Genomic DNA, 18,374 nt, shown 5'->3' with positions numbered 1-18,374 from the left:
CCAGGGCCTTAACGTGTGTGTTACATCACCTGAGAGGACCTAGATCCCAGATCCCATCAGGCCTTAACGGTGTTGTTACATCAACCTGAGGACTAGATACCCTGTCCATCAGGCCTTAACGGTGTGTGTTACATCACCTGAGGACTAGATCCCAGTCCATCAGCCTTAACTGTGTGCTGTTACATCACCTGAGGACTAGATCCCGTTCCATCAGGCCTTAACGGTGTGTGTTACATCACCTGAGAGTCTAGATCCCAGTCCATCAGGCCTTAACGGTGTGTGTTACATCACCTGAAGACTAGATCCCTGTCCATCAGGCCTTAAACGGTGTGGTATACATACCTGAGCGACTAGATCCCAGTCCATCAGGCCTTAACGGTGTGTGTTACATCACCTGAGGACTAGATCCCTGTCCATCAGGCCTTAACGGTGATGTGTATACATCACCTGAGGACTAATCCCTGTCCATCAGGCCTTAACGGTGTGTGTTACATCACCTGAGGACTAGATCCCTGTCCATCAGGCCCTAACGCGTGTGTGTTACATCACCTGAGGACTAGAATCCCAGTCCATCAGGCCTTAACGGTGTGTGTTCACATCACCTGAGGACTAGATCCCTGTCCCATCAGCCTAACGGTGTGTGTTACATCACCTGAGGACTAGACCCAGTCCATCAGCCTTAATGGTGTGTGTTACATCACCTGAGGACTAGATCCCAGTCCATCAGGCCTTAACGGTGTTTGTGTTAGGCAACTCAGGTTCAAATCTACTTACACTACATGCTAATGCCTAAACCAAATGAGGATTACTATGGCCTCTCTTCAGTCATTAACAAACAGATTTTACATAACAGTTGGAAACTAAAGGTGAAACTAGTACATCATGGTTTGAAAGCATAAATAAACATTTAAAGCTACGTCTTGACTACTTTATTAAATGTAATATTTACTTTATCCAGAAATGTCCCATATTTTATGAAGAGAAAGTGCCAAGAGGCCATAACAGAATTGGAAAACACTGCGTTGTACAGTTTAGCATTAAACGGCTTTGGAAGGTAGATGGTGCTTTCTGGAGTACGTCATTTCAAGAGGCGTAAGGAGGCTAATGCAGGCATCATCCATGGCGACAAGCTAAAACAAAATCCTGCACCACAACTGACATTCCATTAATAAGATGGGGCACGGCAAGGAAGAAGTACCACTGGATAGCAGAAAGATTCCAGGTGGACACAGCCTCTGACTATGTGGGAACCGAGCACTCAGCCACATCAGCGGTGAGCTTGACAAATGTTCTGTAGGTCCATATAAGGAGGTCTGCACTGATTTGGGGATGGTAATTGATTGGATGGAAGCACTTGATGCCCTGATTGGGTTTAACTGAAGAGAGGGAGGAAAAATGAAATATATCATGTATGGAAGCAGGAGAGGAGGCAGGGGGAGCGAGCAGGAGAGCAGGAGGGGGCAGGAGAGGGGGAGAGCAACGAGGAGAATGACCCGAGAGGACCGAGCCGAGGAGGGATGAGGAGCAGGGAAGAAGAAAGAGAGAATGAGAGAGAAGAGGAGAGAGGCGCGAGCAGAGAGGGATGTAGAACGAGCGGGAAGAATGTGAAGACGAGGACGAGGAGGAAGGCAGGCGCAGCGAGCAGGGAGAGAAGAGGAAAGATGAGACGAGGGAGAGAGAGGCAGGGGGGAGAAGAGGGGAGAGCAAGAGGAGATCGAGACGAGGAGAGGAGCGAGGGGGGAGAAGATCAGAACGGCGAGAAGAAGAGGAGAGAGAGAGGAGAGGAGGAGGGGAGGAGAGGGGAGAGAAGAGGAGATGAGAGAGGAGAGTGAGGAGGGAGGGAGGAGAGGGAGAGAAGAGAGGAGATGAGAGAGGCGAAGAAGAGAAGGAGGGGGGAGGAGAGGGGAGAGAAGAGGAGATGAGAGAGGAGAGGAGGAGGGGGGAGGAGAGGGGAGAGAAGAGGAGATGAGAGAGGCGAGAAGAGAGGAGAGGAGATCCACTAGTGTAAAACATTAGGACCTTCATAATATTGAGTTGCAACCCTTTTCGCCCTCAGAACAGCCTCAATTCGTCGGGGCATAGACTCTACAAGGTGTTGAAAGCGTTCCAAAGGGATGCTGGCCCATGTCGACTCCAACGCTTCCCACAGTTGTGTCAAGTTGGGTGGATGTCCTTTGGGTGGTGGACCATTCTTGACACACACAGGAAACTGTTGAGCATGAAAAACTCAGCAGCGTTGCAGTTCTTGACACACTCAAACTGGTAGTAGCCTGGCACCTACTACCATACTACTGTTCAAAGGTGGGGTAGCCTTAGTGGTTAGAGCGTTGGACTAGTAAACGAAAGGTTGCACGATCGATTCCCCGAGCTGACAAGGTAAAAATCTGTCGTTCTGTCCCTGAACAAGGCAGTTAACCCACTGTTCCTAGGCCGTCTTTGAAAATAAGAATTTGTGCTTAACTGACTTGCCTGGTTAAATAGAAAAGGTGTTTGAAGGTCTTTAGTGTTGCCCATTCACCTTCTGAATGGCACACATACACAATCCATGTCTCAAGGCTTAAAAATCCTTCTTTAACCTCTCCTCCCTTACATCTACACTGATTGAAGTGGATTTAATAAGTGACATCAATAATGGATTATAGCGATCACCTGGATTCCCCTAATCAGTCTATGTCATGGAAAGAGCAGGTTCTCTTAATGTTTTGTACACTCAGTGTATATCTTCAGACTATTAGCTAGAATCATACATCACCTATCAATTGATATCATCATTAACCTTTGTTGTGTGATTCATGGCACTGGGGAGGTGACATCTTTAGTTAAAAATGGAGGATAGCCGGCAGCCTAGCAAGGCCTCCAGAGGATTGGCTCAACCTCATAAANGATTCATGGCACTGGGGAGGTGACATCTTTAGTTAAAAATGGAGGATAGCCGGCAGCCTAGCAAGGCCTCCAGAGGATTGGCTCAACCTCATAAACCGTTATAGTAGGGACTTTATGAGAGCAAAGCACTGCTTGAAGACGACGTACAGAATACTAACCACATGGGCGCCCGTGAATTAATGCAATTCCAACCCCATTTTTACATTATGTGGATAACAAAATTCACACTATGCACTACGACATAATGTGATCAATTTCAAAAATAATAAACAATGTTGTTTTTCATTCTCCATATATATATATATATATATATTTTTTTTTTACAGAAAATAGTTTGCTTTCTTTTTCCTTACAGTGTGATCATTTGTTCATGCTTCTTATCTGTTGCAGTGTATAGCAGGGGTTCCCAAACTTTTTTCACTCGGGGTGGGGAAACAATTTGGGAAACACTGATGTATAGTACTGTCTATAATGGCATTTTGGTTGCCAAAGCAGTTACCGGGAAATTATAGACAAGAAGGTAAATGCATGTAAGATGTACACTTATTAATGTCATTATATTTTACAGTCCCCTGCATTCATCACAGACTCATAACGTCTGCATGTAGCTATGACATGTACAGTACATTCAGAAAGTATTCTCAACCAATTGACCTCTTCCACATTTTTCTGAGTGACAGCCTGAATTCAAAATGGATTAAATACCCCATAATGACAAAGTAAAAACATGCTTTTAGAATTGTTTTCAAATTCATCTAAAATGAAAACACAGAAATATCATTTTACATAAGTAATCACACCCCTGACTCCATAGTGTGTAGAAGATATTAGATGATTACAGCTGTATGTCTTTCTGGGTAAGTATCTAAGAGCTTTTAAAAAAATTCTTCAAGGTCTTGTAAAACGGTTTGTTGATCATTGCTAGACAACAATGTCCAAGTCTTGCCATAGATTTTCAAGTAGATTTAAGTGAAAACTATAAATAGGCCACTCAGGAACATTCACTGTTCTCTTGGTAATCAACTCCAGTGTAGATTTGTCGTTGTATTTTAGGTTATTGTCATTCTGAAAGGTGAAATAATCCCCCAGTGTCTAGTGGAAAGCAAACTAAACCAGGTGTTCCTCTAGGATGTTTTCTGCGCTTAGCTCCATTCTGTTTCGTTTTTATCCTGAAAAACTCCCCAGTCCCTAACAATTATAAGCAAACCCATAACATGATGCAGCCACCACTATGCTTGAAAATATGGAGTGGTACTCAGTAATGTGTTGGAGTATTACTTCAGTGCCCTGTTGCAAACAGGATGCATATTTTGGAATATTTTAATTCTGTACAGGCTTCCTTTTTTCACTCTGTCAATTAGGTTCGTATTGTGGCGTAACTACGATGTTATTGATCCATCCTCAGTTTTCTCCTATCACAGCCAATAAACTCTGTAACTGTTTTAAAGTCACCATTGGTCTCATGGTGAAATCCTTGAAAGAGTAATTAATCACGTCACCAAGCTCAAAGGGATATTCAATGTCTGTTTTTTTTTTTACACATCTACTATTATGAGGCATTGGAAAACCTCTCTGGTCTTTGTGGTTGAATCTGTGTTTGAAATGCATTGCTTGACTGAGGGACCTTACAGATAATTGTATGTGTGGGGTAGAGAGAGATGAGATAGTCATTGATAAAAATACATTAAACACTATTATTGCACAGGGAGAGTCAATGCAACTTATTATGGGACTTGTTCAATTTGTTTTAATCCTGAACTTATTTAGGCTTGCCATCAATTTGTAAAAATGTGGAAAACTCTTATTTAACTTTAACATTATGTGGTTATCGTATGTAGGCCAGTGACAAAACATCTCAATTTAATAAATGTTAAAAACAGGCTGTAACACAACAAAATGTGGACCAGGTAAAGAGGTGTGAAGGTACTGTACACCAGCTATACCAGTGCTATTGTTTGTGACTTGTCACAACATATAATGATCCATGCCACATGGAGGTTCTGCAGATAAGCCAGAACAGAACCGCAGAAAGAATGAATAAATCGGCCAGTTGGTCGCCACACTATTTCTATGTATACATCTTTCTTTCCGGGCACGGCTAGCTGGCAGCCTTTTGATATGGACATGCTGTGTACACTGGTGACAGCTGCTACACCGAACCCGGACCCAGAGGTCACAAATAACCTTTCAGATTGTCTTTTCTTTTTTTCTTTTTTTGTCGTTTTTTTTAAAAGTCGTAGCACATATTTGTCTGACGATGTCCATAATGGAACCTTGGAGAGGGCCGCAGGGTGCTGTGATTGTTCCTGATTGTCTTACAGGATCAACTTTACCTGAATTGTGTGTGTGTGTGTGTGCGTGTGTGTGTGTGTGTGTGTGTTGGTGTGTGTATGTGTGTGTGTGTGTGTGTGTGTGTGTGTGTGCTGTGTCGTGAGCAAGTCAACCCTAATCCGTGCGTGCTGTTGCGTAGCGTGCGTGCGTTGCGTGCCGGCGTGACGTGCGTGCGTGCCGTGCGTGCGTTGTGTTGTCTGTGTGTCTGTGCGTTGCGTGCGTGATGTGTGTTTTGTGCAATTCCGTGCATGTGTGAGCATGTGTATTTCCCCAGTGCCGCCTCTCGACTCGCTAGCTATTGAGTTGAACGCTAACCCTAACCCTTGGGAGTTATAACTCCTAACCCCTAACCTTGAAGTTTAGCTCATAACCCTAACCGGAGTTTAGCTCTAACCACTACCTGTTGAGTTTAACTCTAACCCTAACCCCTTGAGTTTAGCTCTTAAACCCTAACCCTTGAGTTTAACTTCAACCTAACCCTTGGTTTTAACTCTAACCGCTAACCTTGAGCTTATAGCTCTAACCCTAACCTTAGTTTTAACTCGAACCCTAAACCCTTGAGTTTAACATCTAACCTAACCCTTGAAGTTTAGCTCTAACCCTAACCCTTGAGTTTAAACTCTGACCCTAACCCTTGAGTTTAGCCCTAAACCCTAACCCTTGAAGTTTAACTCTTTAACCCGTAACCCTTGAGTTTAGCCTGCTAACCCTCACCCTTAGAGTTTAAACTCCTAACCCTGAACCTTTGAGTTTAAACTTCAACCCTACACCCTTTGAGTTTAACGCAACCCTAACCCTTGAGTTTAACTTAACCTACAACCTTGAGTTTAACTTAACCCTAACCTTTGGTTAGCTTACTTTAACCCTAACCCTTGAGTTTAACCTCTAACCCTGAAAACCCTTTGAGTTTACTCTAAACCCAAGCCTTGAGTTTAACTCTAACCCTAACCCTGAGTTTAAGCTCTAACCCTAACCTTTGAGTGTTTAAACTTTCTACCCTAACCCTTGGTTTAGCCTAACCATAACCCTTGAAGTTTCACTCTAACCCTAACCCTTGAGGTTGAGCTCTAACCCTAACCCTTGAGTTTAACTCTAACCCTAACCCTTGAGTTTACTCTAACCCTAACCTTAGTTTAACTCTAAACCCTAACCTTTGAGTTTAGCTCTAACCCTAACCCTATGGTTTAACTCTAAACCCTAACCTTGAAGTTTAAAACTCTAACCACTATACCCTTTGAGTTTAGCTCACCTAAACCTTTGAGTTTACTCTAAACCCTAACCCTGAGTTTAGCTCTAACCCAAACCCTGAGATTACTCTTAACCGTAACCCTTGAGTTTAGGCTCTACACCCTAACCTTTGAGTTTAGCTCTAACCCTAAACCCTTGAGTTTCAACTCTAACCCTAACCCTGAGTTTAGCTCTAACCTAACCCTTGAGTTTTAAACTCTAACCCTAACCTTTGAGTTTTAGCTCTACCCTAACCCTTGAGTTTAGCTGCTAAACCCTAACCCTTGAGTTAATCTAACCCTAAACCCTTGAGTTTAACTCTAACCGCTAACTTGTTGAAGTTTAGCTCTAACCCTAACCTTTGATTTAACCTCGTAACCCTAACCCTTGAGTTTAATCTAACCCTAAGCCCTTGAGTTTAGCTCTAACCCGTAACCCTTTAGTTTAACTCGTGAAACCCTTAACCCTGAGTTTAGCTCCTACCCTGAAACTTTGAGTTATAACTCCTAACCCTTAACCCTGCGAGTTAACAGTATGACTCTAACCCTAACCCTTGAGTTTAACTCTAACCCTAACCCTTGAGTTTAGCGCGGTAAAAAAGCTAATTGCTGCATGAATAGCCCTGTTGTTTGGGTGCTGGAGGCATTGCATTTTATTATACTGTATGAATCGTTATTAAAGATATGCTTATTCACCAGCAGGTTTCCTTGGCTTTAAGACCCTGACAACAGTTTATACATAGACGTGTTATACAGGGATTAGGTACGGTGAATATCCCAATCTAGAAGAAACATGTCTGCCTCTACGTCTTTTGTTCTTTGGGGTTTAGGCCGGGTATCTGTAGAGCACTTTGTGACTGCTGATGTAAAAATATGTAAAGTTTGATGTGAAGTTGTAAACTTTTATAAAAATGTATTTAATTTGATGAATTCATACTAGGATACTACTCCACGGTATGCTAAACAGCTATAATGCTCTCGTATATTGCATAGTGGACTGACCAAGCATGCTCGATAAATAAGGTGTTAGCAGCATGGATACCAGGACCACATGGCATGTTTGCTATTCAAAGAAATAAAAACCCTGCAAGACATTATGTGATGTGTCCCAAATGGGACCCTTTTCCCATTACAGTGAACTACTTTTGACCAGAGCCCTAGGGAAAATGTTCAAAAGAAGTGCACTATAAAGGGTAATAGGTTGCTATTTGTGACACTCTTATGGTGTCACAAGCAGGGATGTGTAATGATTTTGTTTGCCATAGTAATTTCATGAACCTGGCAGTGACAGGGTTAGGCATGCAACCCCATACAGGGAGAGGTAGATGAACCAGTCCCCTTCCATCACACCAACCATCTGCCATCTGCCTCCCCTGTTACACTACACACAGAACATTTCATTATTGAAGATTTAGTACAAAATATGGACTCGTTTCATTATTGAATATTTTGTGACCGAAAGGAGAAAAAAATCCTTAAAATAGTGTTATTCAGAATCCTCTTCAGCTGTTTGCAATGTCTTACAATATGCTTGCTTCTAGAGATATTATAGCTTCACCCCTAGCCCCTGTCAAGCTCTGAGAAGGGGTTTCGCTGTTCAATTATTCACTGATTCTCCCTGTGAGTCTTTAGATTTTTAGCAAGAAGACACCAAATAGAGAAGATGAAATGGGTTTGAATAAGAGAGGGTGGGTTGGTGGAGGGACCATGCATTTCATTTGAGTTATTATTGTAGTTTAATAAGGATCAGACCCCAGAGGATAGTCAGAGGGGGGGTCATGTAGCTATTTGATTTTTAATTTTAGGACTCCTTTAGGTCTAAAAATATATATATAAAAACATATTTGAAAATATAATGAATTTTGCCTTTGCTATAGCCCATAAAATCACATTGAATAAGACATTCATAAATTAATAAGACATTCATAAACTCTGTAACTGATTTAAAGTCACCATTGGCCTCATGGTGAAATTCCTGAGTGGTTTCCTTCCTCTCTGGCAACTGAGTTAGGAAAGACACCTGTATTTTTGTCGTGACTAGGTGTATTGATACACTAAAACAATTAATCATAAGGAATAAGGTTTTGAAGTGTCTGTCCTATATCTAAGAGATATAAGAACGCTCAGGAATATAGTAAACATGTGTTTTACTCATATTTAACACCTTATTTTGAAGGGCACAACTCTACCTCCATGCTTCCATTCGTTTGTATAGGTTACCTTCAGACAAGTCCTGTGACACTTGTGGGGGTCGTAGAGCAATACGGAGAACACCATCGTATTCACGAGAGACTCCCCTTTCCAGAGTGGCATTAATTATATGTATTCCAAACCGTTCGGATGCTACAGACAGACGTTGGCACATCAGCGCTGCCAACTTGAAACGAGTCCCGTGACTCGGACGGTGCTACAGACATTTTCGAGAGTAGACCGATTTTCGGGGATGTCTCATGGTCTGACAAACAGCGCTGTAGCTCGGCCTCCTTCCACGGCGGATGCAGAATGCCGGCACAGGCGTATACGGTGGATTTAGACTCAGTCAATGGAAAACACCTGATATCTCTAGCTTAAACTGACACATTTTGATGGGGATTTTGTTATAATGTTACTTGGGTTGACGGATGGGTGTGTCAACGGAATACAAAGGATTAACAATGTTCAGAACCCAGAGGTTAGTCTCTCTGCTCTGTGTGTAATGTAGCTGAGTGACAGTATATTACCCTACTGGCCCTGTGTTCTCTCTCTGCTCTGTGTGTAATGTAGCTGAGTGANATTACCCTACTGGCCCTGTGTTCTCTCTCTGCTCTGTGTGTAATGTAGCTGAGGGACAGTATATTACCCTACTGGCCCTGTGTTCTCTCTGCTCTTTGTGTAATGTAGCTGAGTGGCAGTATATTATCCTACTGGCCCTGTGTTCTCTCTCTGCTCTGTGTGTAATGTAGCTGAGGGACAATATATTACCCTACTGGCCCTGTGTTCTCTCTCTGCTCTGTGTGTAATGTAGCTGATTGGCAGTATATTATCCTACTGGCCCTGTGTTCTCTCTCTGCTCTGTGTGTAATGTAGCTGAGGGACAATATATTACCTTACTGGCCCTGTGTTCTCTCTCTGCTCTGTGTGTATTGCTCTGTGAATCCGGATCATGGAGAATAATGTGGGTGGACGAGACGTGAACATGTGTTCCACTGGTATAGCAGCCAAAGTGGCTTTCGTAGCTTCATTCTATTACATCAGTCCAGATCAGCTGTTTTAAGGAGAGACGGCTGATGAGAGAGGCGACATGGGACATTGCAAACGTTTTCTAAAATCTCAAGGACAGTATATGCATGCAGATTATTCCTGGTGATATGCCAATATGACTTAGTTTGCATCTGAAATGCCACCCTGTTCCCTTTAATAGTGCACTACATTTGACCAAGGCCCATGGCACCCTATTCCCTATATAGTGCACTACATTTGACCAAGGCCCATGGCACCCTATTACCTATATAGTGCACTACATTTGACCAAGGCCCATGTCACCCTATTACCTATATAGTGCACTACATTTGACCAAGGCCCATGGCACCCTATTCCCTATAGTGCACAACATTTGACCAAGGCCCATGGCACCCTATTCCCTATATATAGTGCACTACATTTGACGAGGGCCAATGGCACCCTATTCCCTATTTTATATAGTGGCCACAGACTTACACATAATGTCTGTCTCAAATGACCCCCTATTCCCTATATCGTCAAAAGTAGTGCACTACAGAGGGAATAGGGTGCCGTTTGGGATGCGACCCAAACGACATCAATATCGCTGAGCTCGTCTTATTAGAGGGCATCTCAATATGAGCGGTAACAGGTCAGGACCATGTGAAGGACGTGGCGGTGATTCCAGTGTCGTTTTTTTGTGTCGACTGACTCAGGACAAAGCTGATTGCCTCGCTCATTATTTCCCAATGACAGGGGACAGTATCGTGTGGTATTATTTACTGTCAAACGCAGTCAGACACGCGACGATATATAGCATCCAGTCGGCAGCTTTCAATGGCACAAGAGTCACTTTAGAAAGCTGTCCGGACATTAAAGGTGTAGACTGGGATTTGGGAACCTAGCTGTTCAATGGTCATTTCAATTTGAGATTTTTTGTTGTTGTTGCCATTGATTCTTGAAGAATATAAATTATAAGTGCCTTGTGAGTGTATCACAACTGTCAGTAACTTTATCATAACCAAGAATATGAAGGGTTTTCCCCATTGTTTACAACATAAAAAGGAATAGTGCATTGCTTCAGAACATTGGTAAATCTATACATTGGACTGTCAGTCCTTGCATCTAGAGTGTTGTCTATGAATATGAGAGGTTGTACATTTCCCTAGCCCCGTCCCTCAGCTGTATACCGAAACAAGTGGCGAGCCACAGTTTAGTCGTTTTCCAATTCCAGGGATGTCGTTTTTAGGCTGAAAAGAGGTGTCATTTCAGCTGGCCACACGATGACAGGCTGTCAGACTGCCCTCTCAACTGAGTTTCTTTTTGAACACGACTTATTCTCCACTGGAGTGTTTTTTTTGTTTATTTGACTCTTGACCGTGCCATTCAACCAGAAAAGGACATGGGCATTTTGACACTTTCTTCCTAAGTGAACTGGAAGACGTGAGAGGATTTCACTACATCGCACATTATCACGTTCACAAGTAGAGGCAGTGGCAGAGTCAAGTGCAAAGTTAGTTTACACTAAACTGTGTGATGATTACTTGAATAAGTCTGGAGGATGGTGGATTTTTTACTCTGCATAGCCTAGTGGGAAAAACATTTGAATACATTTGACATTCTCATATCATGTCAAATAAATGCTAATTCGAATTTGCATTTGTTTAGTGTGAGGAGTAATTCTTAATTGCAACACAAGAAAGAGTGTGGATGTTATTAACACAATTTAACAGGAAAAATATGATTTTAAATTGCATTAGTTAAACTTGCCTCAGTGAACAACAGTAATCCAGCCTCACTATATACATATAGAAATATGTATACAAAAAATTCTGTATCCTGTTTAGGTTAATATAGAGTAATATGCTGTATCCTGTACAGGTTTAAATAGAGTAATATACTGTGTCCTGTATACTATGTTATTAGAGTGATATACTGTATCCTGTATAGGTTTACATAGAGTAAAATACTGTATCCTGTTTAGGTTAATATAGAGTAATATGCTGTATCCTGTACAGGTTTAAATAGAGTAATATACTGTGTCCTGTATACTATGTATATATAGAGTGATATACTGTATCCTGTATAGGTTTACATAGAGTAAAATACTGTATCCTGTTTAGGTTTATATAGAGTAATATACTGTATCCTGTATACTATGTACAGTGGGGAGAACAAGTATTTGATACACTGCCGATTTTGCAGGTTTTCCTACTTACAAAGCATGTAGAGGTCTGTAATTTTTATCATAGGTACACTTCAACTGTGAGAGACGGAATCTAAAATCCAGAAAATCACATTGTATGATTTTTAAGTAATTAATTTGCATTTTATTGCATGACATAAGTATTTGATACATCAGAAAAGCAGAACTTAATATTTGGTACAGAAACCTTTGTTATGCGAATTCAACATCGTACTGCAATACAATCAACGTTTCCCTGTAGTTTCTTGACCAGGTCTTAGTACCACATACCGAGCAGGGGCATTTTGCGCCCACTCTCTCCATGACAGACGTTCTCCCCGATCCTTCAGTTTCGGGGCTAGTAGTCGCTGGGCAATACACCGACTTTCAGCTCTCTTCCAAAGATTTTCTTATTGGGTTCAGGTTCTTGGAGACTGGCTAGCGCCACGTCCGGGTAACCTTGAGATATGCTTCTTACGGAGCACTCTTAGTTGCCCTGGCTGTTGGTGGTTTCGCGGGTCGATTGTCATGTGGCTGGAAGACCCAGCCATGAACTTCATCCTATTCAATGCTCCTCTTACTTGAGGGAAAGGGGATTGGTGTGGCAAGATCTCGGCAGAGGATACTGGCCCCATCCATCCTCCACCTCAATACCGGTGCAGTCGCCTGTCCCCTCTTGCAGAAAAAGATCCCCAAAGAATGCATGTTTCCACCTCACATGCACTATCAGGTTGCGGGAAATGCTGCGTTCTTGGGGTTGTTACTCGGATCTCTCTTCGCTCCAACACGGCGAGTGGAGTTTAGACAAATAAACTCAAATTTTTTCTTCATCAGACCCATCATGACTTCTTCGGTCCCATTCCCCCTCTGGATTAATCCAGATGGTCAAGTTGGCAAACTTCAGACGCGTCCTTGGACATGCGTGCTTGCGCACCGAAGCAGAGGCACCTTGCAGCGTTGCTAAGGTGCAGGATTTTAATCCAATATGGCGTAGTGTGTTACGTATTAGGTTTTCTTGAGGATCGTGGTACGCCAGCTCTCTTCAGGTCATGACCAGGTCCTGGCCGCGTGTAGTTCTGGGCTGCATCCGCTTACCTTCCTACATTGATCATTGATGCCTCCACGAGGGATGAGATCTTCATGGAGCCCCAGACCGAGGGTGATGTGACCGTCATCTTAACTTCTTCCATTCTATCTAATAATTTGCGCCAAACCGTTGTTGGCCTTCTCACCAAGCGCTTGCCTATTGTCTGTAGCCCATCCCAGCGCTTGGCAGGTCGTACATTGACTCCTGATGTCTTACACAGCTCTCTGGTCTGGCCATGTGGAGAGGTTGGAGTCTGTTGATTGAGTGTGTGTGACATAGGTGTCTCTTATGTCTTCCATACAGGTTAACTGAGTTCAAATAACAGGGTGGCAGTTAATACAGTAAGGAGTGGGAGAACAGGAGGGCTCTATAAGAAAAACGAACGAGTCTGTGAGAGCCGGAATTCTCGGGATAGGTTGCACAAATACTTATGTCATAGCAATAAAATGCAAATTAATTACTTAAAAATCATACAATGTGATTTTCTGGATTTTTGTTTTAGATTCCGTCTCTCACAGTTGAAGTGTACCTATGATAAAAATTACAGACCTCTATATGCTTTGTAAGTAGGAAAACCTGCAAAATCGGCAGTGTATCAAATACTTGTTCTCCCCACTGTATATATAGAGTAATATACTGTATCCTGTATACTATGTATATATAGAGTAATATACTGTATCCTGTATAGGTTTACATAGAGTAAAATACTGTATCCTGTTTAGGTTAATATAGAGTAATATACTGTAACCTGTATAGGTTTATAGAGAGTAATATATTGCATCCTTTATAGGTTTATATAGTGTAATATACAAATATACTGTATCCTGTATAGGTTTATAAAGAGTAATATACGCTATACTCTATTGGTCTATATAGAGTAATATAGTGTATCCTCTATAGGTTTAGAGTAATACTCTGTATTCTGTATAGGTCTATATAGAGTAATATACGGTATCCTGTATAGGTTAAAATAGAGTAATATACTGTATCCTGTATAGGTTTATATAGAGAAATATATTGCATCCTTTAGAGGTTTATATAGAGGAATATACTAATATACTGTATCCTGTATAGGTTTATATAGAGTAATATACTGTATCCTGTATTGGTCTATATAGAGCAGTGGAGGCTCCTCAGAGGAGGAAGAGGAATACCATCCTCCTCAGTGAATACAATTAAAATTAAAATTATAATGGTAAAACATTTAAAAGTTAACATTTTCAGATAAAACTATACTAAATATAATCACGTCACCAAATAACTAATTAAAACCCACTATTTTGCAAAGAAGGTCTACAGTAGCCTCAACAGCACTCTGAAGGATAGTGCGATGGTGTAGTTGGAGGACAGCTAGCTTCCTTCCTCCTCTGACTACGTTGACTTCATTACAAAACCTAGGAGGCTCATGGTTCTCACCACCTTCCATAGACTTACACAGTAATTACGACAACTTCCGGAGGACGTCCTCCAGCCTATCAGAGCTCTTGCGGCATAAACTGACATGTTGTGCACCCAATCAAATTATCAGAGAATTAATATAGTACTGAAAGCATATAAAATCTGGTGAGTAGTTCACTCAAAGAGAGACAAAGATAACAGTTCAATAGTTTTGAACAAATAAATGTCTTCCTAAATGAAGAAGAGAGAAATAGAGAGAGAGAGAGATGTAATAGTTTTTTTTCACTTTCAGTTTCACATACTTAGCTAGCATATGTAGCAAGCTAGTTTAGCCTTCACTGCTCAAACAGAGAGATGCTATGTTAGCTAGCTGGCTATAACAGAGGGATGCTATGTTAGCTGGCTATGACTTTCCAACACAACACTGGAACTCTTCCAAGTCAAGGTAAGCTTTTGGTTTTACTAATTTATTGCCACCGGGGCCCGCCGGTGTAACTGCTTACTGACTGTACATTAATGTTACTTTAGCTAATATGGTGACAACGATGTAGGCTGTTTGTAGAGGTTTGGATTGGGAAGGTTTTTTCGCCTGGTCGCATACAGCTGATGTTTTGTACATTGAAGTCCACAAGCGAAGGGAAGAGAAGGAATATAAATGTGGCTGTTATGAGAGTGAACTGTGTTTACGCGTGATCAGGGGTGTATTCATTGCGCCGGTTGGTTGAAAAACGTTTCGCAAACGGAACAAAACAGGGATATACATACCTGAATCTGTCCAACAGAAACTATCGTTTGCAACTGCTGGACTAATGATTACACCCTAGATCAGCTAGATGCAGGCAAGAGTGTGCAAGGTGGTATTGAATGTCACTCACTGTCTGTCACCTCAAATTTGTCTCTCGACCTGACCATGGAGAGCCCTCGGGGTTCTCTATGGTGTAATAGGTCAGGGCGCGACTAAGGGGGTTTCTAGGTGTTATATTTCTATGTTGGTGTGTGTGTATGGTTCCCAATTGGAGGTAGCTGATAATCATTACCTCTAATTGGGGATCATACTTAGTGTGTCCTTTTTCCAACCTGCGATGGGGGATATTGTTTTGTATGAGTGCATGTGTGCGCTACGTATTTCACGATCGTTATATCTTTGTTGTTTTGGATGTTTCACTATCATTAAAATGTGGAACTCTACTCACTCTACGACGGTCGTGACAGCAGCGACGCCGTGAACTGTCATTCATAGGCTAGGTTGTAGCAACCTCATGATGGGTACAGGCAAAATTAGAGTATTATGTAGAAGCCTAAACCTTTCAATGTTACATTGAAATGGGTGAATGGAAAATGAATGACAGTCATCCAATATGCTGTAATAGAAATAAGGCCATGCTCATAAAACAAAATGGTCCTCCCTCATCTTAAACGTCACTGACCTTCACTGATATATAGTAATATACTGTATCCTGTAAAGGTTTATATATAGTAATATACTGTATCCTGTAAAGGTTTTGGTGCTTTTCACATAGGGTTTTTTGTGTTCATTTGGCAATCTGATGCAAATGTCTGTGCCTTGATGTGTTAAAGGGGTGAGCCCTTGTGATCTCAGCTCAAATACTGTGATTCCTTCTCGACAGTAACCCGCTGACCTTATTTCAGTATGCTCCAAAACTGAAGGTAAAAAAGACATAGGATTTCACACATTGGCTTCTTTCAAAGACAATTTGTGTGAACTCCAGTTGCATTTCGCTTAATTTTATGTGGAGTGTGAACACTCCAAAGGAACTCAGACCCTTCAAAACGAGCACCTGGGAGCAAACCGAACTGAGACCATCCGAGACGTGGTCGGAGGTTTCCGGTTCGCTTTTGAAATTCCTGTGTGTCCGATTTCTCCTTTTTTTAGAGAAAATTAACATGTTAAAATTCCCCAGGTTTCCCTTGTTTTAATGTATTCCTGCACCATCACACTAGACATTACTACAAAACGCCGTTTCCCCTGCATAGCTACATAAGTTCTCACGCTTGGTGAGCACAATAGAGGAACATGATGATGTGCAGGTTCGACGACGCCATCATGAAACGTCAGTGCCGCTCCTTATGGATATTGATACGGCTGTCAAGGGTGCAACATAAATTCCAAAAATTGTGTGGAATTCTTTGTTCAGATTATTTGCTTTGTAATATGTTCTCTATAGATAAGAGTGCTTTCATAATCATTTATTTTTATTTTGGGGGTTTGAATAGTATGTGAGAAAGACAACATTTTAATTGGGAGATCACAATATAGGGTACAAAAATCAATTCTAGCTCTAAAGGAGCCAATGGCCTACATTGGTGTACAATGTTCATTATATCATATTTAATCTGCCGTTATTTTTCTGCTATGTTATTATTGTTACCAATAAATATTTGACATGTTCATTAGCGTCTTGTTAATAGTAATTGATATACAATCACCTCTTAGTCTTTTAACTGAATGCCAAATCTAGATTAGGCTTCGCAAAAAGTATAGTAGGTATATCTAGCTGTCTGATAACACTTCTGATAGAATGGATTGTGCTCCACATGGTAAAACCCAGAGTGCAATTTGAGTGAATGTTGGAAAAAACTTGTTGGTTCCTTATCTGAAACACTAAACAAGGTGAATGCTCAAAGACGGACTAGGGACCGCAAAAGGTTGATATCCTCAACTTTTCCAAGGCAAGTTGCCGTGTGAATACAAAGAAAGACAGTGTGTCTTTTGCTTTATTTTACGGCCATCAGCTTGACTTTAAAGTTTACGCTGAGAATCGGTTCTTTTAAATGAGGTGATATATGTGATAACAACCCATATAAACAGGAGAGGAACGCAGATTTTAGTTTTCTGTTGCAAAAAAGTTTTCAGTTTCCCGTTGCACGTATTCTCTCTCTTTTCCCCTCCCATCCAATACCGTATGATACTACACGTATCACATACATCTACGCTCGCATTTACTATCTAGAACACGCCCACAATAGAGACGCTCGTAACCAGTATCACTCTCTCCCCGTTTATAATAACCACCCTATCTGCCGTATACCACACGAGCATGATTCTCGATTTAATTCTTATACACTCCGATAAGGCACCACTACAGAATGTCTCTCCACCAGTACCTTGCGCTTATCATACCACTAACAGCCCTATTCAGTAGACCCCACTTAGTTGTTGATTTGATAGAGATTACATGCAACGGGGAAAAAACTTGAAAACTTTTTGCAACAGAAAACTAAATCTGCGTTCCTCCCGTGTTTAAAGGTTTTATCACATATTAGTTCCTCTTTAAAGAACCGTATCTCGACCGACTTTAAAGTCAACTAGGGCTAAATAAAGCAACAAAACACACTTCAGCTTGTATCACACGCATATTTCCTATTGCGAAATGAGAATACTCCTGGCACTCTCAGGTACTACGAGATAATAGAATCTCTAAATATAGGATCAAGTATATACTCAAATAAACCTATACAGGATAACATTATCATAATATAATAAACTTTACAGGATACAGTCTCTATATTGAATTTTTACTGTAGAACCATCCAACCTTGCCTTCACAGTAACCAGTTACTATACTATATATAAAACCTTACAGGAACAGTATTACTTATATTAAACCCTTTACAGATACAGACTTACTATATAAACCCTTACAGGAACAGTATATTACTATAGATAAACATATTACAGGATCTACAGTATGTATATATACATATATAGACCTCTACCAGTAAGATACAGTTCATCTATATAATAAACCCTACAGTATCACAGTATATATTAACTATATAAAACCTTAAAGATACAGCTACTAATTAACTAATATAAACCTTATACAAGGACCAGTAGTATCATACCCGTATATATTTCGCATCATAATCACCTTACAGGACGCTACAAATATTACTAGTTAACATATTACAATAACCTTTACAGATAACAGACCATATTACTATACATCACAATACCTTACATGATACACTTATAACTATATATAAACTTTACAGAACATATTACTCAATATAAACATACAGGAACATTATATATATTATATAG

The 18,374-nt window shown here is 41.0% G+C and overlaps 1 protein-coding gene across 1 annotated transcript in view; it reads right to left on the bottom strand.

Moving 5' to 3' along the window:
* The window catches only part of LOC111966037 (protocadherin-11 X-linked), a 206,197-nt gene that overhangs the window by 43,524 nt on the left and 144,299 nt on the right, over positions 1-18,374 (bottom strand). The window lies entirely within an intron of this gene.

The sequence above is a fragment of the Salvelinus sp. IW2-2015 genome, linkage group LG6.2 (assembly GCF_002910315.2).
Source record: "Salvelinus sp. IW2-2015 linkage group LG6.2, ASM291031v2, whole genome shotgun sequence".
NCBI classification, from domain to species: domain Eukaryota; kingdom Metazoa; phylum Chordata; class Actinopteri; order Salmoniformes; family Salmonidae; genus Salvelinus; species Salvelinus sp. IW2-2015.
The sequence above is the reverse complement of the archived record's forward strand: the minus strand, read 5'-3'. Positions and strand labels throughout refer to the sequence as shown.